Genomic DNA, 25,237 nt, shown 5'->3' on the forward strand with positions numbered 1-25,237 from the left:
AGCATGGAAGGGAGCCTAGCTATGCTACAATGAGTTGGGTGACACGTGTGGGAGGGAGAAAAGTCACTCATACCTAAAAACACAGACTCCTTGGGATTAGTAGTTGCAGGGTGGGAACACAAACAGGAAACAGCCAATACACACACAAAAAAAGCAGCAGCAGGTAATCTCACAACACAGCCATTCATCCCCCAGACAAGCATGGACCCTCCTAAGCATGTACATTACTGTCTGGCAGGTAAGTACTAAAGTCACCTGCCTTAAAGAGTCTGGACTCGTTGCATAAAAAAAAAGTGGTGCAATTTTATTAATTTATTTATTTAGCACAGGTCACTTTTTGCATTTACTACTTTTCGTGTGCTATAAAACCAGTGTACAAACTTTCTTAAATTCCCCCTATGAGGAACAATCAGGAAAGCCTCAACATTACCATCACTCTAGTCACACTCAGAGCTGCGTTCTTAATTCTGCTGCTTTGTTTGGTCCTAGATCACACTTGCTCTCTGCTGCCGCCTGGTGCTCAAGTATATTGTCTTTTTTATATATATATTTTATTTGGTAAATGGAGCATTTTGGATTTTGCATTAACATAGTAGATTCCACCTACCTTATAACGGGAATAGAGAGAAAAGTTAAATGATGTCTTAATGTGTCCCAACGTATTTTCTGAGCAGCTTGAGCATCGCAGAGTCACTAAATGCACAGTACTTTTCATTAACCCACTCTGTGCTGTAACATTAGATAGTGAGGTCTATAGCCATAGAGTACTGTTTCCCAACCAGGGTGCCTCCAGATGCTACAAAACTACAACTCCCAGCATTCCCAGATAGCTGTTAGCTGATGCCTCCATAGTAGTAAACCTCCAGATGTTGCAAAACTACAACTCCCAGCATGCCCGGACAGCCGTTGGCTGATGCCTCCATAGTAGTAAACCTCCAGATGTTGCAAAACTACAACTCCAAGGATGTCTGGACAGCTGTTGGCTCTCTGGGCATGCTGGGGGTTGTAGTTTTGCAACAGCAGGAGGCACCCTGTTTGGGAAACACTGATTTAGGTGAACATAATTGGTGCTGCTCCCCTTACAGTATAACTTTATAATGATTATTAAGACTTTCCCCTGCAAAACTACAACTCCCAGCATGACAGGCAACAGCTGGAGTCACGCTAGTTAGAAGACTCTGCCATAGAGAGTTTAATGTCACCAAAGAGACTTTATAATAAGAGTAATAATAAACTCGAAATTACAGTGAAATAAAGGAACGTGTCATGATGTGGGCGGAGTATAGTGCTCTGTGTGTGATGTGGGCGGAGTATAGTGCTCTGTGTGTGATGTGGGCGGAGTATAGTGCTCTGTGTGTGATGTGGGCGGAGTATAGTGCTCTGTGTGTGATGTGGGCGGAGTATAGTGCTCTGTGTGTGATGTGGGCGGAGTATAGTGCTCTGTGTGTGATGTGGGCGGAGTATAGCGCTCTGTGTGTGATGTGGGCGGAGTATAGCGCTCTGTGTGTGATGTGGGCGGAGTATAGCGCTCTGTGTGTGATGTGGGCGGAGTATAGCGCTCTGTGTGTGATGTGGGCGGAGTATAGTGCTCTGTGTGTGATGTGGGCGGAGTATAGCGCTCTGTGTGTGTGATGTGGGTGGAGTATAGTGCTCTGTGTGTGATGCGTTACTACAGACTCATGTCGTGATGTGGGTGGAGTATAGCGCTCTGTGTGGGATGTGGGCGGAGTATAGCGCTCTGTGTGTGATGTGGGTGGAGTATAGTGCTCTGTGTGTGATGTGGGTGGAGTATAGTGCTCTGTGTGTGATGCGTTACTACAGACTCATGTCGTGATGTGGGCGGAGTATAGTGCTCTGTGTGTGATGTGGGCGGAGTATAGTGCTCTGTGTGTGATGTGGGTGGAGTATAGTGCTCTGTGTGTGATGTGGGCGGAGTATAGCACTCTGTGTGTGATGTGGGCGGAGTATAGCGCTCTGTGTGTGATGTGGGCGGAGTATAGCACTCTGTGTGTGATGTGGGCGGAGTATAGTGCTCTGTGTGTGATGTGGGCGGAGTATAGTGCTCTGTGTGTGATGTGGGCGGAGTATAGCGCTCTGTGTGTGATGTGGGCGGAGTATAGCGCTCTGTGTGGGATGTGGGCGGAGTATAGCGCTCTGTGTGTGATGTGGGCGGAGTATAGTGCTCTGTGTGTGATGTGGGCGGAGTATAGCGCTCTGTGTGTGATGTGGGCAGAGTATAGTGCTCTGCAGACTTACATGACAATTAATATTAATGTGTCAGTAATCAAGAACGATAATAAATTCTGTGGTAAATTAATATACAAAAGCAACCATCACCTATATAAAGGATGGGTACGGGGGGAGGGGTACGGGGGGAGGGTCATGGGGGGAGGGTACTCAGGGGGTATGTGGCCCTACCTGTGTACTAGCCCTGTCACACGCCTAATCCTAAGGGCGGCCGCTCTGGAACCTAACCCTACAGAACCCAGTGGGTGTAAAGCAGTGGTCTCCAACTGTGGCCCTCCAGATGTTGCAAACTTCAGCTGTTGGCTGTCCGGACATGCTGGGAGTTGAAGTTTTGCAACATCTGGAGGGCCACAGTTTGAGACCACTGGTGTAAAGCCGGCGCCTTCATGCTCAGTCGCGGGGTCTTACTTCCTACGGGATTTTGTTAATTGTCGCACTAGTCTAGGACTGTCTGGTCTCTGTCAGTGCGGAGGCCCGAAGGACCATATCGGGGACCATAAGGGAGTTTCCCCGCCGGATATGCGAACACATTAAGGACATTACACACGAACCCCCTGGCACGGCCGGCGCTTGGCGTACATGATGGGGATCGGCGTTCTTTTGCGGATCTGGAAGTAATTCGTCCGGCTCCAAGAGGAGGAGATCTGGACAAACGTTTACACCAGAAAGAGACTTTTTGGATTTACAAATTTAGGTCAAGTGCTCCACAGGGCCAACCCCAAATCCCATCATTACATCGTTATCTAGGGGGCTTTCGGGGACATCTATTCCTGGTCTTTTGTACCACCCTGTGTCTTTTGCCGGGGGGTGAAGACCTGTCTCCCCTATATTCTTGGGCCCCTCCAGTTTCCTGATCCTGCCTCATTGACACAGAAGATTGTCGCAGTGCTGCGCGGTATGACCAAATATGCATATCACGGTATTTTTTTTTAAACTTACGGCGGTTCCAGGATATATAATGGTAATTTCACCCCCCCCCCCCCCAAATCATGTGACCCACCAGCGCTGTTCTGCCCCCCAAACCCCCCCTGCCCCAATCATGTGACCCGCGCGCAGTGTTGGCCCCCCCAAATCATGTGACCCACCAGCGCTGTTCTGCCCCCCAACCCCCACCCCCCCCGCCCCAATCATGAGACCCACGCGCAGTGTTGGCCCCCCCAAATCATGTGACCCACCAGCGCTGTTCTGCCCCCCAACCCCCCCCCCCCCTGCCCCAATCATGTGACCCGCGCGCAGTGTTGGCCCCCCCCAAATCATGTGACCCACCAGCGCTGTTCTGCCCCCCCCCCCCAAAAATCATGTGACCTGATTAATGATCAGCCCAGCGGGTACTACTCAGAGATGTCCAGCACTGCCCTCCTCTTTGTTGGGGGCCGCCGGCAATGGAACTCTATACTGTACGCCAGTGGTCTCCAACCTGCGGACCTCCAGCTATCAGCGCTGCGCTGATAATTCATTCCCGAGGGGGAGGGGCCCAACCGGTTTTGCGGTATGGGGGGAAAATTCCTATCGTGCAGTTTGGTATTCGGTATGAAGCGGTATATACCGCCCCGCACTAGATTGTCGCTTAACTGATTGGTCGACTATGACAGGTCCTTGATTGTATTAATGAGAAATCACATCATTAATCATTAACCCATTGATATCCCAGAGAAAACGTCTCATCTCGGTCATACATTTATTACTGCGTATTAGAACGTTATCTATAGAAGATTTCTGATATTTTTAATGCAGTTCCCATATTAGGGTGACCTCTCCCTATCGCCCCCGCAGACAGTGAACCCCAGGGAGACGGAAGACACTGCTGCCTAATATACAGGGAGACAGAAGACACTGCTGCCTAATATACAGGGAGACCGGAGGATATTAGGACATTTCTCATGTCATCTGTTCCATGAAACTCCCCCAAAGGCCGCGCCGGAGTCAGGGAGAGTTCGCGCCTCCAAGTCAGACGTTTTTATAGCAAAAATATGTTTATGTAAACCGCAGCGAATATGGCGCGGGGGGGAGGGGGCCTGATTACATCTATTTATCTTCATGGTAAAGGGGGGTCTATTAATGCCGGGGGCTGCGGGGGAGTCATCTCTGCAGGATGAAATGAGCTTTAATGTTTATAGCTCAGGAAGACACTGCTGCCTAATATACAGGGAGACACTGCTGCCTAATATACAAGGAGATGGCAGGAAGACACTGCAGCCTAATATACAGGGAGATGGAAGACACTGCTGCCTAATATACAGGGAGACAGAAGACACTTTAGCCTAATATACAGGGAGATGGCAGGAAGACACTGCTGCCTAATGTACAGGGAGACACTGCTGCCTAATATACAGAGAGACGGAAGACACTGCAGCCTAATATACAAGGAGATGGCAGGAGGACACTGCAGCCTAATATACAGGGAGATGGAAGACACTGCTGCCTAATATACAGGGAGACAGAAGACACTGCAGCCTAATATACAGGGAGATGGCAGGAAGACACTGCTGCCTAATGTACAGGGAGACACTGCTGCCTAATATACAGAGAGACGGAAGACACTGCAGCCTAATATACAAGGAGATGGCAGGAGGACACTGCAGCCTAATATACAGGGAGATGGAAGACACTGCTGCCTAATATACAGGGAGACAGAAGACACTGCAGCCTAATATACAGGGAGATGGCAGGAAGACACTGCTGCCTAATGTACAGGGAGACACTGCTGCCTAATATACAGAGAGACGGAAGACACTGCAGCCTAATATACAAGGAGATGGCAGGAGGACACTGCAGCCTAATATACAGGGAGACGGAAGACACTGCTGCCTAATATACAGGGAGACAGAAGACACTGCTGCCTAATATACAGGGAGACAGAAGACACTGCTGCCTAATATACAGGGAGACGGAATATGCTGCAGCCTAATATACAGGGAGACAGAAGACACTGCAGCCTAATATACAGGGAGACGGAATATGCTGCAGCCTAATATACAGGGAGACGTGATATGCTGCAACCTAATATACAGGGAGACGGAAGACGCTGCTGCCTAATATACAGGGAGACGGAATATGCTGCAGCCTAATATACAGGGAGACGGAAGATGCTGCAGCCTAATATACAGGGAGACGTGATATGTTGCAGCCTAATATACAGGGAGATGGAAGACACTGTAGCCTAATATACAGGGAGACGGAAGACACTGCTGCCTAATATACAGGGAGACGGAAGACACTGCTGCCTAATATACAGGGAGACAGAAGACACTGCAGCCTAATATACAGGGAGACGGAAGACACTGCTGCCTAATATACAGGGAGACAGAAGACACTGCTGCCTAATATACAGGGAGACAGAAGACACTGCTGCCTAATATACAGGGAGACGGAATATGCTGCAGCCTAATATACAGGGAGACAGAAGACACTGCAGCCTAATATACAGGGAGACGGAATATGCTGCAGCCTAATATACAGGGAGACGTGATATGCTGCAACCTAATATACAGGGAGACGGAAGACGCTGCTGCCTAATATACAGGGAGACGGAATATGCTGCAGCCTAATATACAGGGAGACGGAAGATGCTGCAGCCTAATATACAGGGAGACGTGATATGTTGCAGCCTAATATACAGGGAGATGGAAGACACTGTAGCCTAATATACAGGGAGACGGAAGACACTGCTGCCTAATATACAGGGAGACGGAAGACACTGCTGCCTAATATACAGGGAGACAGAAGACACTGCAGCCTAATATACAGGGAGACGGAAGACACTGCAGCCTAATATACAGGGAGACAGAAGACACTGCAGCCTAATATACAGGGAGACGGAAGACACTGCTGCCTAATATACAGGGAGACGGAAGACACTGCTGCCTAATATACAGGGAGACAGAAGACACTGCAGCCTAATATACAGGGAGACGGAAGACACTGCAGCCTAATATACAGGGAGACGGAAGACACTGCAGCCTAATATACAGGGAGACGGAAGACACTGCAGCCTAATATACAGGGAGACGGAATATGCTGCAGCCTAATCCCCCCGGACGGTTATCAAAGTAAACTCACGACTAATGGGAATATTGTCGTGAATCCTGATCAGACTGCGCTATGTACGACATAACCCCAATAATAGTGAGAGGAGACCCCGACTGCTGGGGACTTTTCAGGGTCACTTCAAGAGGATATAGTGAGAGACAATGGGGGTATGAATCAATAATGTGTTGCAATGTGTGGTTATATATAGTTTTGTGGGTTTTATTGCGACAAACGGAACGTAGTTGTGCCAAAACCATCAATTGTCGCGCGCAAGTTTGTAATTTTGCCGCAATTGCAGCCCTTCAAAAGATGAGTCCTGCCCCAGAATTCCAGGCAGAACTTTCTGACTGTGTGGCAGACACTGAAAAGTGTTAAAGGGGTATTCCGGCCATAGACGTCTTATCCCCTATCCAAATGTCTGATCGCGGGGGTCCCGCCGCTGGGACCCCCCTGCGATCTCTCTACAGCACCCGCAGTTTATGCTGGCCTGCTGCTCCAGTCTCGGAAGCCTCTGGGACTGGAGACGTGACGTCACACCACACTCCCTCGTTACGTCAAGCCACACCCCCTCTCATAGACAGGAATGGAGGGGGCGTGGCGTATCGTCAAGTCTCCGGTCCCGGAAACAAAGAGGTTTGCGAGACTGGAGCAGCAGCAGAATGCGGGTGATGCATGGAGATCGCAGGGGGTTCCAGCGGCGGGCCCCCCGTGATCAGACATGTTATCCCTTGTCCTTTAGATGGGGGATAAGATGTCTAGCAGCGGAGTACCGCTTTAAATCTGACTTTGGGATTTGGCTGGTTTACAGAGGTAACGCCTGCCCAGCCTGGACTTTTGCTGTTTCAATTTGTGCATTAGGTGGGAAGATTCATCCAGACCTGGGCCTTGGAAAAGTGTCGCATTTTCCGCAAGCGACTGATCAGGTTGATTCTTTTATTCTTCTGGGTCCTATTTCCAAAGGTAAGTGTCAGTTTGGGCAGTTTTGATAAATGTCTCTCCTTCTCAGTCATGGGTACAATGATTACACCTCTGTCTGCACAGTCCAAGTCCTAATATGTCTTTGGGTAACTGCTGCATTACATTAAAATGATATAAGACAGATGTCACGGAGGAGAACAGGATTGTATTAGCCAAATCATTTCTAAGGTTCACACTGAGGATTCCGAGTGCTGACAGAATCAGTCGGCACTAGGACCGCGCGGACACTAAAGTCTCCAATAGACTGCAATGTGTTCCGCGAGTATTTCCGCCTGAAGAATGAGCTACGCCAAACTTCAGGCGGAAATTTTCAAGTGGATTTTCAATTCAGAATTTTTGAAGCAGAATTTGTAAAGTGTGAATTTGTGAACATTTTATTAAGCAGAATTCCATAGTGTGAACCTAGCCTTAGGGTCTATTCACATGGCAGAATTCCGCCTCAACTTAAAGCCTATAGACTTCTATGGGATTCCGCAATAGTAAATTCAGAAGTGTGAATGGGAGTGCGGAATCCCATAGAAGTCTATGGGAGCATTTATGAAGCATTTTACCCTTGTTTTTTTTGGGTAAAATTTTCGAAGTTTTTTGCAACCTTTTTTTTTTTTTTTTGCGACTTTTCATATACACACTGACATGGATTTTATCAGTTACCTAGTAAATATCTAACTCCCGTCCGAATTCGTTATATCTTTATCAGACTAAAGTGCATGCACATAAGTAAATCACACATAGACACACATTGTCAGTGATAACTGTTACGCCGAGCGCTCCGGGTCCCCGCTCCTCCCCGGAGCGCTCGCTTCACTCTCTCCGCTGCAGCGCTCCGGTCACGTCCTCTGACCCGGGGCGCTGCGATCCCGCTGCCAGCCGGGATGCGATTCGCGATGCGGGTAGCGCCCGCTCGCGATGCGCACCCCGGCTCCCCTACCTGACTCGCTCCCCGTCTGTTCTGTCCCGGCGCGCGCGGCCCCGCTCCCTAGGGCGCGCGCGCGCCGGGTCTCTGCGATTTAAAGGGCCACTGCGCCGCTGATTGGCGCAGTGGTTCCAATTAGGGTAATCACCTGTGCACTTCCCTATATTACCTCACTTCCCTTGCACTCCCTTGCCGGATCTTGTTGCCTTAGTGCCAGTGAAAGCGTTCCTTGTGTGTTCCTTGCCTGTGTTTCCAGACCTTCTGCCGTTGCCCCTGACTACGATCCTTGCTGCCTGCCCCGACCTTCTGCTACGTCCGACCTTGCTTCTGCCTACTCCCTTGTACCGCGCCTATCTTCAGCAGCCAGAGAGGTGAGCCGTTGCTAGTGGATACGACCTGGTCACTACCGCCGCAGCAAGACCATCCCGCTTTGCGGCGGGCTCTGGTGAAAACCAGTAGTGGCTTAGAACCGGTCCACTAGCACGGTCCACGCCAATCCCTCTCTGGCACAGAGGATCCACTACCTGCCAGCCGGCATCGTGACAGTAGATCCGGCCATGGATCCCGCTGAAGTTCCTCTGCCAGTTGTCGCTGACCTCACCACGGTGGTCGCCCAGCAGTCACAACAGATAGCGCAACAAGGCCAACAGCTGTCTCAACTGACCGTTATGCTACAACAGTTACTACCACAGCTTCAGCAGTCATCTCCTCCGCCAGCTCCTGCACCTCCTCCGCAGCGAGTGGCCGCTCCTGGGATACGCTTATCCTTGCCGGATAAATTTGATGGAGACTCTAAGTTTTGCCGTGGCTTTCTTTCCCAATGTTCCCTGCATCTGGAGATGATGTCGGACCTGTTTCCCACTGAAAGGTCTAAGGTGGCTTTCGTAGTCAGTCTTCTGTCCGGAAAAGCCCTGTCATGGGCCACACCGCTCTGGGACCGCAATGACCCCGTCACTGCCTCTGTACACTCCTTCTTCTCGGAAATCCGAAGTGTCTTTGAGGAACCTGCCCGAGCCTCTTCTGCTGAGACTGCCCTGTTGAACCTGGTCCAGGGTAATTCTTCCGTTGGCGAGTATGCCGTACAATTCCGTACACTTGCTTCAGAATTGTCCTGGAATAATGAGGCCCTCTGCGCGACCTTCAAAAAAGGCCTATCCAGCAACATTAAAGATGTTCTGGCCGCACGAGAAATCCCTGCTAATCTACATGAACTCATTCACCTAGCCACTCGCATTGACATGCGTTTTTCTGAAAGGCGCCAGGAACTCCGCCAAGATATGGACTCTGTTCGCACGAGGCGTTTCGTCTCCTCGGCTCCTCTCTCCTCTGGTCCTCTGCAATCTGTTCCTGTGCCTCCCGCCGTGGAGGCTATGCAGGTCGACCGGTCTCGCCTGACATCTCAAGAGAGGACACGACGCCGTATGGAGAACCTCTGCCTGTACTGTGCTAGTACCGAACACTTCCTGAGGGATTGTCCTATCCGTCCTCCCCGCCTGGAAAGACGTACGCTGACTCCGCACAAAGGTGAGACAGTCCTTGATGTCTACTCTGCTTCTCCACGTCTTACTGTGCCTGTGCGGATGTCTGCCTCTGCCTTCTCCTTCCCTGCTGTGGCCTTCTTGGACTCTGGATCTGCAGGAAATTTTATTTTGGCCTCTCTCGTCAACAGGTTCAACATCCCAGTGACCAGTCTCGCCAGACCCCTCTACATCAATTGTGTAAATAATGAAAGATTGGACTGTACCATACGTTTCCGCACGGAGCCCCTTCTTATGAGCATCGGATCTCATCATGAGAGGATTGAACTTTTGGTCCTCCCCAATTGCACCTCGGAAATTCTCCTTGGACTTCCCTGGCTTCAACTTCATTCCCCTACCCTGGATTGGTCCACTGGGGAGATCAAGAGTTGGGGGTCCTCTTGTTCCAAGAACTGTCTAAAACCGGTTCCCAGTAACCCTTGCCGTAACTCTGTGGTTCCTCCAGTAACCGGTCTCCCTAAGGCCTATATGGACTTCGCGGATGTTTTCTGCAAAAAACAAGCTGAGACACTACCTCCTCACAGGCCTTATGATTGCCCTATCGACCTCCTCCCGGGTACTACTCCACCCCGGGGCAGAATTTATCCTCTCTCTGCCCCAGAGACTCTTGCCATGTCCGAATACGTCCAGGAGAATCTAAAGAAGGGCTTTATCCGTAAATCCTCCTCTCCTGCCGGAGCCGGATTTTTCTTTGTGTCCAAAAAAGATGGCTCCCTACGTCCTTGCATTGACTACCGCGGTCTTAATAAAATCACGGTTAAGAACCGCTACCCCTTACCCCTCATCTCTGAACTCTTTGATCGCCTCCAAGGTGCCCACATCTTCACTAAATTGGACTTAAGAGGCGCCTATAACCTCATCCGCATCAGAGAGGGGGACGAGTGGAAAACGGCATTTAACACCAGAGATGGACACTTTGAGTATCTGGTCATGCCCTTTGGACTGTGCAACGCCCCTGCCGTCTTCCAAGACTTTGTCAATGAAATTTTTCGTGATCTGTTATACTCCTGTGTTGTTGTATATCTGGACGATATCCTAATTTTTTCTGCCAATCTAGAAGAACACCGCCAGCATGTCCGTATGGTTCTTCAGAGACTTCGTGACAACCAACTCTATGCCAAAATTGAGAAATGTCTGTTTGAATGCCAATCTCTTCCTTTTCTAGGATATTTGGTCTCTGGCCAGGGACTACAGATGGATCCAGACAAACTCTCTGCCGTCTTAGATTGGCCACGCCCCTCCGGACTCCGTGCTATCCAACGCTTTTTGGGGTTCGCCAATTATTACAGGCAATTTATTCCACATTTTTCTACCATTGTGGCTCCTATCGTGGCTTTAACCAAAAAAAGTGCTGATCCCAAGTCCTGGCCTCCTCAAGCAGAAGACGCCTTTAAACGACTCAAGTCTGCCTTTTCTTCGGCTCCCGTCCTCTCCAGACCTGACCCTTCCAAACCCTTCCTATTGGAGGTTGATGCCTCCTCAGTGGGAGCTGGAGCTGTTCTTCTACAAAAAAATTCTTCCGGGCATGCTGTCACTTGTGGTTTTTTCTCTAGGACCTTCTCTCCAGCAGAGAGGAACTACTCCATCGGGGATCGAGAGCTTCTAGCCATTAAATTAGCACTTGAGGAATGGAGGCATCTGCTGGAGGGATCAAGTTCTCCTGTTATTATCTACACCGACCACAAGAACCTCTCCTACCTCCAGTCTGCCCAACGGCTGAATCCTCGCCAGGCCCGGTGGTCTCTGTTCTTTGCCCGATTTAATTTTGAGATTCACTTTCGTCCTGCCGATAAGAACATTAGGGCCGATGCTCTCTCTCGTTCCTCGGATGCCTCAGAAGTTGATCTCCCTCCGCAACACATCATTCCACCTGACTGCCTGATCTCCACTTCTCCTGCCTCCATCAGGCAGACTCCTCCAGGGAAGACCTTTGTTTCTCCACGCCAACGCCTCGGAATCCTCAAATGGGGTCACTCCTCCCATCTCGCAGGTCATGCGGGCATCAAGAAATCTGTGCAACTCATCTCCCGCTTCTATTGGTGGCCGACTCTGGAGACGGATGTTGGGGACTTTGTGCGAGCCTGCACTATCTGTGCCCGGGATAAGACTCCTCGCCAGAAGCCCGCTGGTTTTCTTCATCCTCTGCCTGTCCCCGAACAGCCTTGGTCTCTGATTGGTATGGATTTTATTACTGATTTACCCCCTTCCCGTGGCAACACTGTTATTTGGGTGGTCGTTGATCGATTCTCCAAAATGGCACATTTCATCCCTCTTCCTGGTCTTCCTTCTGCGCCTCAGTTGGCTAAACAATTTTTTGTACACATTTTTCGTCTTCACGGGTTGCCTACGCAGATTGTCTCGGATAGAGGTGTCCAATTCGTGTCTAAATTCTGGAGGGCTCTCTGTAAACAACTCAAGATTAAATTAAATTTTTCCTCTGCATATCATCCCCAGTCCAATGGACAAGTAGAAAGAATTAACCAGATCTTGGGTGATTATTTGCGACATTTTGTTTCCTCCCGCCAGGATGACTGGGCAGATCTCCTTCCATGGGCCGAATTCTCGTATAACTTCAGGGTCTCTGAATCTTCCTCCAAATCCCCATTTTTCGTGGTGTACGGCCGTCACCCTCTTCCCCCCCTCCCTACCCCCTTGCCCTCTGGTCTGCCCGCTGTGGATGAAATTTCTCGTGACCTTTCCATTATATGGAGAGAGACCCAAAATTCTCTCTTACAGACTTCTTCACGCATGAAGAGGTTCGCGGATAAGAAAAGAAGAGCTCCCCCCGTTTTTTCCCCTGGAGACAAGGTATGGCTCTCCGCTAAATATGTCCGCTTCCGTGTCCCTAGCTACAAGTTGGGACCACGCTATCTTGGTCCTTTCAAAATTTTGTGTCAAATTAATCCTGTCTCTTATAAACTTCTTCTTCCTCCTTCTCTTCGTATCCCTAATGCCTTTCACGTCTCTCTTCTCAAACCACTCATCCTCAACCGTTTTTCTCCCAAATCTGTTCCTCCCACTCCTGTTTCCGGCTCCTCGGACGTCTTCTCGGTCAAGGAAATTTTGGCTGCCAAAAAGGTCAGAGGGAAAAATTTTTTTTTAGTAGACTGGGAGGGTTGTGGTCCTGAAGAGAGATCCTGGGAACCTGAGGACAACATCCTTGACAAAAGTCTGCTCCTCAGGTTCTCAGGCTCCAAGAAGAGGGGGAGACCCAAGGGGGGGGGTACTGTTACGCCGAGCGCTCCGGGTCCCCGCTCCTCCCCGGAGCGCTCGCTTCACTCTCTCCGCTGCAGCGCTCCGGTCACGTCCTCTGACCCGGGGCGCTGCGATCCCGCTGCCAGCCGGGATGCGATTCGCGATGCGGGTAGCGCCCGCTCGCGATGCGCACCCCGGCTCCCCTACCTGACTCGCTCCCCGTCTGTTCTGTCCCGGCGCGCGCGGCCCCGCTCCCTAGGGCGCGCGCGCGCCGGGTCTCTGCGATTTAAAGGGCCACTGCGCCGCTGATTGGCGCAGTGGTTCCAATTAGGGTAATCACCTGTGCACTTCCCTATATTACCTCACTTCCCTTGCACTCCCTTGCCGGATCTTGTTGCCTTAGTGCCAGTGAAAGCGTTCCTTGTGTGTTCCTTGCCTGTGTTTCCAGACCTTCTGCCGTTGCCCCTGACTACGATCCTTGCTGCCTGCCCCGACCTTCTGCTACGTCCGACCTTGCTTCTGCCTACTCCCTTGTACCGCGCCTATCTTCAGCAGCCAGAGAGGTGAGCCGTTGCTAGTGGATACGACCTGGTCACTACCGCCGCAGCAAGACCATCCCGCTTTGCGGCGGGCTCTGGTGAAAACCAGTAGTGGCTTAGAACCGGTCCACTAGCACGGTCCACGCCAATCCCTCTCTGGCACAGAGGATCCACTACCTGCCAGCCGGCATCGTGACAATAACATACTTCTTAGTCCGTCATCCAGTTATATAGACATTGCAATTAGCATAATTTCCCACCCTCACTAGGGAGGTGAACATGGCCTTGGCATAACATATAAGGTGTTAGATTTTTAGAAGGTTTCTAGGCGTTGACTGGGATAATTATATACACACATCTATATATATGTGGTGTCCCGGTACCGTATTACATACAGTACCTTGGTATGGGTCCCCAAAGTCAGAGTTCCTAGGAACCGTGGGGTCCTCAGATTTAGTCCTCCTCTTGTCACCCCTTAGATAACTAATATATTGCATAATTAAATGTATATAAATGTATATAGAAATGGTACTTACCTTGCCATAGCGTCGCAGGACCTGCGGGTCACGTGACGAGGTTTAGTCTCTATGGTTAAACAAAGGACCTTTGGAGGTTCATAGGCCATGTGATACCCACAATGCTCTGTGAGGCTGATTGACAGCTGATTGGACCAATCCTAGAACGGCTCAGCCCCTGCCCATATAAGGGAGCTGCGGCCATTATTCTCTCTCTCTTGGGTTGCTGTCACTGAATGAGGTAGGACCTCCGCAACTTTCAACGACAATTCCTAGGCCAAAGCCTTGCGGCCTCAGCTGAATATCACAGTGAGTTCTTTTAAATTCTCCGCAATTATACGCAAGAACCCTGGACCTAAATATACCCCTATATCCAGCGGATCTGCGTATACTAAATTACTACAGATTCAAGAACTTACTAAAAGTCCCAACCAATGTTCAATCTCAGCCAAGCTGTTCATAGACTCTGTTACAAAGACTGTTCTTATGTTTGCATGCTACAGAAAATCTTCAGTAAAGTTTATGCAAGTTTTCAGCGAAGCTCCGGTTGTGGACAATACTTTGTTCTGCAAACACCTATCGTCCTTGGGAAGGGTGGCGATAGGCCAAGACACACAGCATTTAACCCTCACCCTGGCGTCACGAGTGACAAGGGTTAATAGCACCCTTTATAACCTGCACAGCAACATTCTGCTCACCATACCCATCCTCAGGGCTACACCACATATATATATATATACACATCCATCACAACACATTCTAGTATTTGGCTGTGGTACGTGTGTTTTGAGTAGGGTTTTTTGCAGTAGTCAGGAATTTATGAAAATGTAATTTTTTTTTTTAAAAGGCACAAAATCTGGCGCAACCCCTTTAAAATGGCGCAAACCACCACCATAAAAAAAGTGGCATGAAAAACACACATTACAATAATTTGTTGAAATTACTTAATATAAGCAGATCACCGAGTTATTTGATATATATTTATTTTTCTTATTTCCTTAAAAAAATTATTATTTTTTTAAATATGTAAACATTTTTCAATATGGTTAGAATGGACATGTTTAAAAGTCATTTATGAAATTGCACCAAATTTATAGCCTGACTTTTTTATTTTATTTTGTGCAGTGAATTAAAAAGCCACCCATGAAAAAAAGGAGTAAAAAAAACACATAGCACAGCCAATACTCATAAATACCCCCCTATGGCCTTTAAAGGGGTATTCCAGGATTTTTTTTTATTTGACTATGCTACAGGGGCTGTAAAGTTAGTGTAGTCCATAATACAGTGTCTGTACCTGTGTGTGACGGTTTTCTCACAATTCTTCTGTGATTTTCACCCCAATATTTATTTTTAACAGCATACAAAATGACTATTGTCTCAGATTTTTCCCAGGTTGCAATGTGGCCGAGACCTGACCTCAATAGTCAGCTGATGACAGGGAGCCTATCTGCTTCAATGGGTGGAGCGATCGCTTGGTGGGAGATCAATCTGCAAATAATGCAACAGCTGTAGGCACCCTGATTGAAAACCACAGGTCTTTTGAATGGATGCAGCTCATTTATGTTTCAATGGGTGGGGTGGCTGATGTTTGGGAGGAAAATGGGATTATGGGATTTGTAGGCAAAGAAGAAAACTCAAACAGGAAATACCAGTTCACAAAAAGCTAGCCACAGTGTTATGGTAATCTCACAACATAGCCATTTATCTCCAAGACAAGCACAGATCCTTCCTAAGCATGTCCATTACTGTCTGCCAGGTACGTACTAAAATCACCTTATGGTGGAGAACCCCTTTAATTTGAGGCAGAATTCTACCATGTGAATAGACCCTAACACTCTCTGGTTGGGCGCTGTTTAAATGTTCTCCATTTTATTGTAGCTATTTTCTCTGTCATTTTATTTTGGTGTGGATTTGCGCCTTTATGCCGGTGTTTGTGCCCCAAGATACGCCAAAATAAAAAGTCACAAAGAATAAATTCCTTACCACTGCATGATTCCAGCTGAAATCACTACTAATACCATCACTTTAGAAAGAATGTTCTGCACAATTTAGTGCAAATGACTGTTGCAAAAGACTACGGAGGGAAAAAAAACAAAAACGGTGTACAAGATTTCATAAATACCCCGCAATCTGCCACAAATGTATCTCCAGCAATCTCCTCAGTCACAGGAATGTAATCGGGTGATGCACCAAAAAAAGAATTGGAGTAATGCTGCCATCTAGTGTCACTTCTGTAAGTTACAGTTCGTTTTCTGTACAAATCTCTAAATACTATATATACACACACTATACCTCCTGTATTATACTCCAGAGCTGCACTCACTATTCTGCTGGTGAGGTCACTGTGTATATACATTACATTACTTATCCTGTACTGATCCTGAGTTATATCCTGTATTATACTCCAGAGCTGTACTCACTATTCTGCTGGTGAGGTCACTGTGTACATACATTACATTACTTATCCTGTACTGATCCTGAGCTATATCCTGTAGATCTTTTATTTAAAAATATAAAACATTACAAAAAGAATAAACATCACCATAACAATAATACAGACAACATACACAAAAAGAAGTCCATAAATGTCCAACCAAGTATCTTCTGGTCCAGCCTCATTCTCACCAAACACACCGCTATAATAAGAACAACTACTAAACACTCTACAATAATAATAATAATACTTACAGTAATAATAATAACAACAATAATAACTAAAAACTGGTCCGGTTGCATTTCCCCACCCAAAATAATAAATATGTGTCAAACCAACAAACACCACAAACCGAAAACAGAATATACAATGTACAAATTTTTTTTTTTGGCCCTGAGCTGGTCCCGCATCCAGCACCCAGCCTCTCGTACTCCAGAGAACGCACCTTCACCAGGTCACCGAGAATGTTCCTAACCACCTCACCCACAGGGAGGATTTTACGCTGCGTCGACACTAAACACCACGCGTGCCACGTGTAGTACCTAACCACTGAGCTGACTAGGAATAAAGTACACCGGTCCCAGCCTCCAAGGTTTCTGAATGCCCCATAGGCCCATTCCGCATAGGAGAGACTGGCCAGCCGAGGCCAACCAATGGAAGCGCCCACCCTGGTGTAAACCTCTGTGTTAAAGGGACAATGAAGCAGAAAATGTTCCATGCTTTCCAGCATGCCTCCACACTCCTCACGGGGACATCCCCGGTCCTCAGAGCTCCTGCACTTCAGATTGTCCCTCATACACAGTTTCCCATGGAAGCAGCGCCAAGTCAAGTCCCAAAACTTCAAGGGGATCCTGATAGAATTCAAAAGCCCTAAACCCACCTCTAGATCCCGACTTGGGCAATCCTTGAGCGCCAGTGGCCTCTGAAAATGACAAGACAGGACCCTCTTGTCAAGGAATTTCCTCGACAGAGTCCTAATCTCCCACATCCCCAGACCCCACCGACGAATAACCTTCAGAACAAGGGTAGCATAAGCCGGGAGATGTCCGTGTGGTGTGCGAAGATCCTTCACTTGCCCTCCTGTCTCCCATTCCTGGAAGAAAGGCCGAAACCCTCCCCTACAGGAGGATACCCACGGAGGAGCCCTCTCTGACCAGAGGTTTGCTATATTGGTCTTAAGACTAGTCTCCTCGTACGGTAAGTAACCTCCCTCTTCACTAGGTTCAGTCTATTCCCCCATAACATTTGGAAGAACACACTGTAGACCCGGGTCCAGAGAGGTTCCGGCATCATGCATACACTGCCCAGATATATCAGTAAAGGGAGCAGGAAAGTTTTGATCAGGTTAACCCTTTCCCGGAGGGTCAAAGACCAACCCTTCCACTGATCCACCCTCTGAGCGGCGATCTTAAGCCTGCTGTCCCAGTTTTGTTTGGGGTAATCCCCTTGGCCAAATTCGATGCCGAGGACTTTTGCAGATTCCTGGGGCTCTGGAAGGGCATCTGGGGGATCAAAACCAGGATCTCCCCCTCCCAGCCGGAGACTCTCCCACTTATCCTGATTTATCTTGGCCCCGGATGCCTCCGAGTGGCGGTCCACCTCTGACCTCACCCACCGGCCCTTCTCTTGTGAGGAGACAAACACGGTGACATCATCAGCATACACTACCGCCCTCAGATCCGAACCCGGCACCGACAGGTCCATTCTCACCCCCGCCAACGGTCCACAATCAATCCTCCTAAGGAAAGGATCAATTGCAAATACATACAGCAAAGGGCTCAAAGGACAACCCTGGCGGACGCCAGACCCAACCTCAAAAGAGCGGCCAATCCAACCATTCACAAGCCGGAAACTCTCTGCCCCTACATACAAGGTCTTAAGCCAATCAACAAACCCCCCCCCCCCCCCCCCCCCCGGCAGGCCATATCTCAGAGGAATAGACCAGAGGTACTTGTGGTTAACCCGATCAAAAGCTTTGGCCTGATCCAAGGACAGCAAGTACCCCTTCCAGTGGCCAGCACTAAATGTACTGCGGTCCGGAACAGAGCAATGCTGAGCCCCCGAAAGGAGCCGGGGTGCAAACTCCACCAGCCGGTTAAACAACACTTTTGCCAGAATCTCTGTCCGCATTGAGAAGCGCTATCAAACACCAATTCTCAATATGGGATGGGTCTTTACCCTTTGACAGGATGGTCAGCGCTGACCTCCTCATTGACTTTGGCAGAGTGCCCGAGGATAGACACTCATTAAAAACCGCAGTCAAGAGGGGAACCAAAGTGTCCTTAAAGGTCTTATAGAACTCAGATGTTAAGCCATCCAGACCGGGTGACTTCTTGAGGGCAAGCCCATCAATCGCCATCCTGACTTCCTCTTCCCGGATCATCTCTGTCAAAAAGGCAAGAGAGGGGTCTACTTCTGGTTCAGGGACAGTTTCAGCCAAGAAAGCTGATACCTTATCTCGATCTAGATCCTTCCTTCCCAAGAGGTGCGAGTAGAAGGATCTGACGACCTCCAGGATCCCTGATCTGGACCTTTTCAAGGATCCCGTACTATCAATCAGTCCTGAGACTACTTTACTATTCACTGACATCTTGCAGTTTCTGTAAGGGTCGGGCGAGCAGTACTTCCCGTAATCCCTGTCAAAAACCAAAGATGCGTGTCTGTCGTACTGGCACTTCATCAACAAGGACTTCACTCTGGAGATATCGTCACGACTACCTCCAGTCGAGACAAGGTGCTCAAGTTTCTTCCTCAGGCCCTGGTACAAGCGGTACCTGTTTAGGCTTCTGAGGCCCGAGAGCTGGTGGAAGAATCTCGCTACCCTTTCCTTGAAGATCTCCGACCACTCTGACTTACTGCTACAAAGGCCCAGCAATGGTACCTGGCTCTGAAGAAAATCCTCAAAGGACCATCTTATCTCCGCTTCTTCCAAGAGAGACGAATTCAGCTTCCAATAGCCTCTGCCCATCCGGGGAGTCTCTGTGACATTCAGAGAAAACAAAATTAAACAGTGATTGGAGAACTCCACCTCAACAACAGACACTGCTGAAGAGACGGCTTACTCATTTTAAATAAAAGCTGTCTATTCTGGACCTACAACTACCCCTATGATAGGTGGATCTTGCGTGACCTGGGGTGTGCCGGATTTGGACATCCACCAGGCGAGCCTCACTCGCTATGCTATTAAGGGCGAAGCTATCATAAGTCAGCTTGTCTCTGGAACCTCCCTTATCTTGGGGCCTTGTGACAGCATTAAAGTCCCCTCCAAAGACCACCTGCCGACTTGTAAAAAGATAGGGCTTGATCCTCATAAAGAGACACTTCCGGTCCGTAGATGTTAATAAGGTGAAGTTCTTGTTCCTTCATGAGGACATCCACTCTTTTAGCCTTATATATAGATGACATATCTGTTAGCCTGGTTTCCTGCAAAAATAAAATATCAGCATCAATATGGGCAAAAAAATCATAGGCTGCAAATCGAGCCTTATCTGAATTAATGCTGGCAACATTAATGGATGCCAGAATCAACAGAGAGGGTACAGCCATCAAGGGTGATTGAGTTAGACAGCTTTCTTTTTCCCACCATCCTTCCCATCCACCCCACCACCCTCCTCATCAGATGATGGTTTACCCCTTTTTAGTGAGATGGATGTGTCCATTTTGCCGTTATTTACATTTTCTTCGTCCCCTGATTCTGAGCCAGTCCTCCAAAGAGGAAATATCGCTGAGGGCTCGGAACTTGTTGGAGAGACCAATCAGAGGGAGGTCAGTTGTACCTTCCTTTGGCATCTGGCGGGTGGGAGAAGATCTTAAATCTCCCTTTTTCTTATTCCTCCGAGTACCCCGCTTTGTTTCTGCCATCTCCCTCTGTCCTCATCCGTGCTCTCACCATGGGAGGAAAGTGAGGAGACAGCATCCTCCTCTTTGTGGATCCTCCCAATCTCCTCAATCAGTTCACTATCCCCCAGGGCCTCAGCAGTAAGACTGGTCGCAGGGACAGGATCAGAAGCCACCTCAGTTGGCCGATGCTCCTGTGACTCCCGAATCTCCCTATCTCTTTGACGCTTCTTGTGACGCCTCAGTTGGGCAGGCGTCTTCTGCTTACTTTTCTTCCCTGGCCCCTGCACCCCTTCATCCCCGCCAGCCATCCCCCCAGCAGAGTCCACCTCATGGCTTACCCCCACCGGGGCAACAACCGCATTGACAAAGGAATGAGGGCAGCGACTGAATGGGTGACCTAAGTCGCCACACAGGTGACACCTAATCTCTGCACAGTGCAACTGGCACTAAAATGTGTGGGGTCACCACATCTGTGACAGAGCTTTGGCTGACCCTGGTAGAAGATCTAGATACGATCTCTTCCGAGGAAGGTGGCAGATGGTATATGGGTAATGGTGTTTCCTGAACGCCTAAGCTTGACCATAAACGTCCAGGCCCCTGACCAGATGCCATATTCATCCCTGTTCTTTTTTGGGACCTCCACCACCTCTCCATACCGACCTGCTATGTCATGATGTCAATACAAGAAAGCGATTCGTTACAAGTTAAAACAGTCACCTCCTTGACATTGTTTTGGCAAGACACCGCCTGAATGGCAAAGTCTCGCCAGCCGGGCTCGTTCTTTACCAGCTCATAATTCGACCAGAAGAGCTCAAGCCCCTCCGGCCGAACAAAGCTGATATCGAACTCAGGGGTACCATAAGGATGTATCAAGGCATAGATGTCAGCTGCCTTAAAGCCCAACTTCAGCAGAAGCTCAACAACTTTAGATCTTGGAGGACATGTATCACTGCCTCTCCACCTCAGCCGGACCACATTCCTCCGGAGACCACCTGACCCGGCTGTCGGGAGCGACCACACAGTATCCCCCCCTCTTTCCTCTCAGAAGGCTGAAAGACCATGTCTCTCTATCCCGAAGGATAGATCAACCTCCCTACCCTCTACAGTTATTGATCTCTCCCCTCTCCTTAAAGGGAACCAATCATCAGATTTTACCCTATATAACGCATGGCAAAGCGTTATATAGGGTAAAATCTTTATTTTCCCCATTCCCGGGGGACGCTCCTGCCCCCAGGGATGGTGAAGATATGAAGTTATAAACTAGTCACCGCCGCCGCCGTAAGTAGTCACCTGGGCGGGGAGCTCCACTCACCAACTCCCGTTCTTCGGCCGGCAGCGACGCCCCCTCCGCTTGATTGACGGGAGGGGGAGGGGGCGTCGCTGCCGGCCAAAGAACGTTGGTAGATGAGAAGAGCTCCCCGCCCAGGTGACTACTTACGGCGGTGGAGGTGACTAGTTTATAACTTCATATCTTCACCATCCCTGGGGGCAGGAGCATCCCCCGGGAATGGGGAAAATAAAGATTTTACCCTATATAACGCTTTGCCAAGCGTTATATAGGGTCAAATCTGATGATTGGTTCCCTTTAAGGCCCCCAGGAGACGCTGCTGCAAATTGCTCTCCCCAGAGCCAGAAGACGAGGAAGGTGCCCCCCTCCCCCAACTGGGTGCAACTGGACCAGGCCCTACATCCCCACCACTAATCTGTGCCCCTTCACCACCCTCCTCCACATAATCCATAAACACACCGTTATTAACTGTTTTAGCTAATGTGCCCCCCCCATACCTCCACCCGTGCTACAGCCCATACCACCATTCAAAGCCCCAGACAGATTTTTATTAATAGATGAATTTTCCAGCACATTCACTCCAACATTAACCTTCTCATTCATACTGGCTGGACCGGTGCGTTCTGGTGCAGATATTGTACCATCAACTCTGGGTACCAGAGCTGGAGCCACTGCCACAGGACAGGCCACCGGTCCCTTATACAAGGACCGGGAAGCCTGCCTAGCCTGTTTATTAGCAGCCCCAGCCCTGTTTTTACTGGTACCCTCTGCCTCATCAGTTCTGAAGTTTCCTGCTCCTGGGCGCCGCTGATCTGTATAAGCAGCGCCAATACAAAATAAAGGCTTAAGTCCAGTCTTTCTGGGAGGCGAAGACATCTTAGCTCCAGCAGCTTCTCCACGATGACACCGCTGCTCCAAAGGAACAGCAGTGCCAGCACTTAGAGCAACCGGAGCTCCCACAGCTGACTCTGGCACAAAGCCGCCCCCCCCCCCCCTCCCATTAGGGAGAAACCTAATGTGCCAGAGCCTTTACTGCCCATTGCTGGGCCAATATCTCTGTCCGACCTCACAGCCGATACATTGTCTGCTCCACAACTGTTACTGCAAACAGCGACAGAGCTCACCGCCACACTAGACTCCATACTCTCCCCACTCTCCTGCACTGAGTCCACAGCAGAACTCGGGCAGGGCTGAGAAATGGGGTTCACACAGTGAGCTGACCCTGCGGCCAGTCCGGGGGTCTCAGGGAGGGGGGTATATACAAATGTTACCTGCTCCTGGAGCTTGGTCTTCTTTAGCTTCTTTTTCCTTCCCCCAGGTGCCTCCTCTGGTAAATCATCTCCAAACGTGAAGTCCTGGAGGCGACCTGGGGACTCCAGGAGCTGGATCTGGGCCTCTCCCTGGTGACTGGTGCTGCTCTCATCCCCCAAACTGCCAGAGCCATGGCTAGATGACATCGCCACTTGCCCTGCAGGGAGCCCACTGTATGGGGTCAGATTTTGCAGACCCCCGGGTGGATTCGGCTCAACATTATTGGCCTCCGCAGCATCTCCTTCCTCCTCCACCCGTGGCTGAAGCCCCCTCAGCCGTCTATGCTTCTCTCTCTCCATTGTCACAAAGCAATCTTCATTTAAAAGTTTGCTTTAAATGGCCCGCTGTTCTCTAAAATAAAAGTTCTCTTCTTCTCCAGATTCATAATCTCATTTTTCAGCTATTTAATCTTTGCTGACAGCTCAGCTTTCTGGCATTTGGGCGCAGTTTCCATCAAGGCTTTTGCCTCCTGTACCTCCTCCTGGCACCTATACAAGCTGCCCCTTGCTTCCTCATACCCACGGATGTATTCTGCCACCTGGGAGCTATGGGTGTCACCAGACTCCCGGGGCCTAGGCATCCCCCAATCCTCCTCCACACCTCCGTGGGCATTTAGCTTTGCTCCAGGAGGAGTATCACAGTCCACATTGTCAGGCCTTGTTGTCACAGTACCTGTGCTTCCGGAACTTCTTGTACTTGTAGTTGTATTCCCACAAGTTGCAGGGCCAGCCTTGCGGCTGCTCTTTGTCTCTACGGGTTCAGGGGTGACTGGAGATGCATCGCTGCACCTCCTGGCAGAGCGCCTCAACCCGGAGACCTCTGATGTACTTCCTGAAGCTGGTCCCTCCACACCTGGTCGCTGGCTCCCCCAGCCCCCCCCGCGGACCTGATTCGGGGGGCAGTTGTTGTGGTTCTCCTCACTCATGCCCGGACACATGCTCTCCCTCTGGGAAAGGAAGAACGCTGTCGGGCACAGATGTTCAGATGCAGAGCTCAGAGCACATGCACCAAACAATCCACCAAACGACCCACACATCACACTCAGCAGACACAGGAAGATGCTCCCTCTAGTGGCCAGACTCCAGAGCTGGACTCACTATTCTGCTGGTGGAGTCACTGTGTACTTACATTAGGCAGGTTGGTCTGCTCGGCCCATTTATTGTACAGTGGGGATCAAAAGTTTGGGCACTCCAGGTAAAAATTTGAAGGAAAGATGGAAAAATCTCCAAAAGGCATCAAATTACAGATTAGACATTCTTATAATATGTCAACAAAAATAACAGAAAAAAAAAGTTTGTGCACCCTGCAGAATTTATAGCAGGCACTGCCCCCTTTGCAAAGCTGAGACCTGCCAGTGTCATCGATTGTTCTCAATTATCATCTGGGAAGACCAGATGATAATCGCAAAGGTTTTAAAGGCCCAGACTCATCTGACCTTGCCCCAACAATCAGCACCATGGGTTCTTCTAAGCAGTTGTCTAGAAATCTGAAACTGAAAATAGTTGACGCTCACAAAGCTGGAGAAGGCTATAAGAAGATAGCAAAACGTTTTCAGATGTCAATATCCTCTGTTTGGAATGTAATTAAGAAATTGCAGTCATCAGGAACAGTGGAAGTTAAAGCAAGATCTGGAAGACCAAGAGAAATATCAGACAGAACAGCTCGCAGGATTGTGAGAAAAACAATTCAAAACCCACGTTTGACTGCACAATCCCTCCAGAAAGATCTGGCAGACACTGGAGTTGTGGTTCACTATTCCACTATAAAGAGATACTTGTACAAATATGGTCTTCATGGAAGAGTCATCAGAAGAAAACCTCTTCTACGTCCTCACCACAAAAATCAGCGCTTGAACTTTGCAAATGAACATATAGACAAGCCTGATGCATTTTGGAAACAAGTTCTGTGGACCGATGAGGTTATAATTGAACTTTTTGGCCAGAATGAGCAAAGGTACGTTTGGAGAAGAAGGGGAACAGAATTTAATGAAAAGAACCTCTGTCCAACTGTTAAGCATGGGGCTGGATCAATCATGCTGTGGGGTTGTATTGCAGCCAGTGGCACAGGGAACATCTCACGAGTAGAAGGAAAAATTGATTCAATAAAATTTCAGCAAATTTTGGATGCTAACTTGATGCCATCTGTGAAAAAGCTGAAGTTAAAGAGAGGATGGCTTCTACAAATGGATAATGATCCTAAACACACCTCGAAATCCACAGGGGATTACATCAAGAGATGTAAACTGAAGCTTTTGCCATGGCCTTCACAATCTCCTGACCTCAACATAATTGAAAGTCTATGGATAGACCTTAAAAGAGCAGTGCGTGACAGACAGCCCAGAAATCTCAAAGAACTGGAAGACTTTTGTAAGGAATATGGGCAAAGATACCTCAAACAAGAGTTGAAAGAC

This window comes from Hyla sarda, chromosome 9, assembly GCF_029499605.1.
Source record: "Hyla sarda isolate aHylSar1 chromosome 9, aHylSar1.hap1, whole genome shotgun sequence".
Lineage (NCBI taxonomy): Eukaryota > Metazoa > Chordata > Amphibia > Anura > Hylidae > Hyla > Hyla sarda.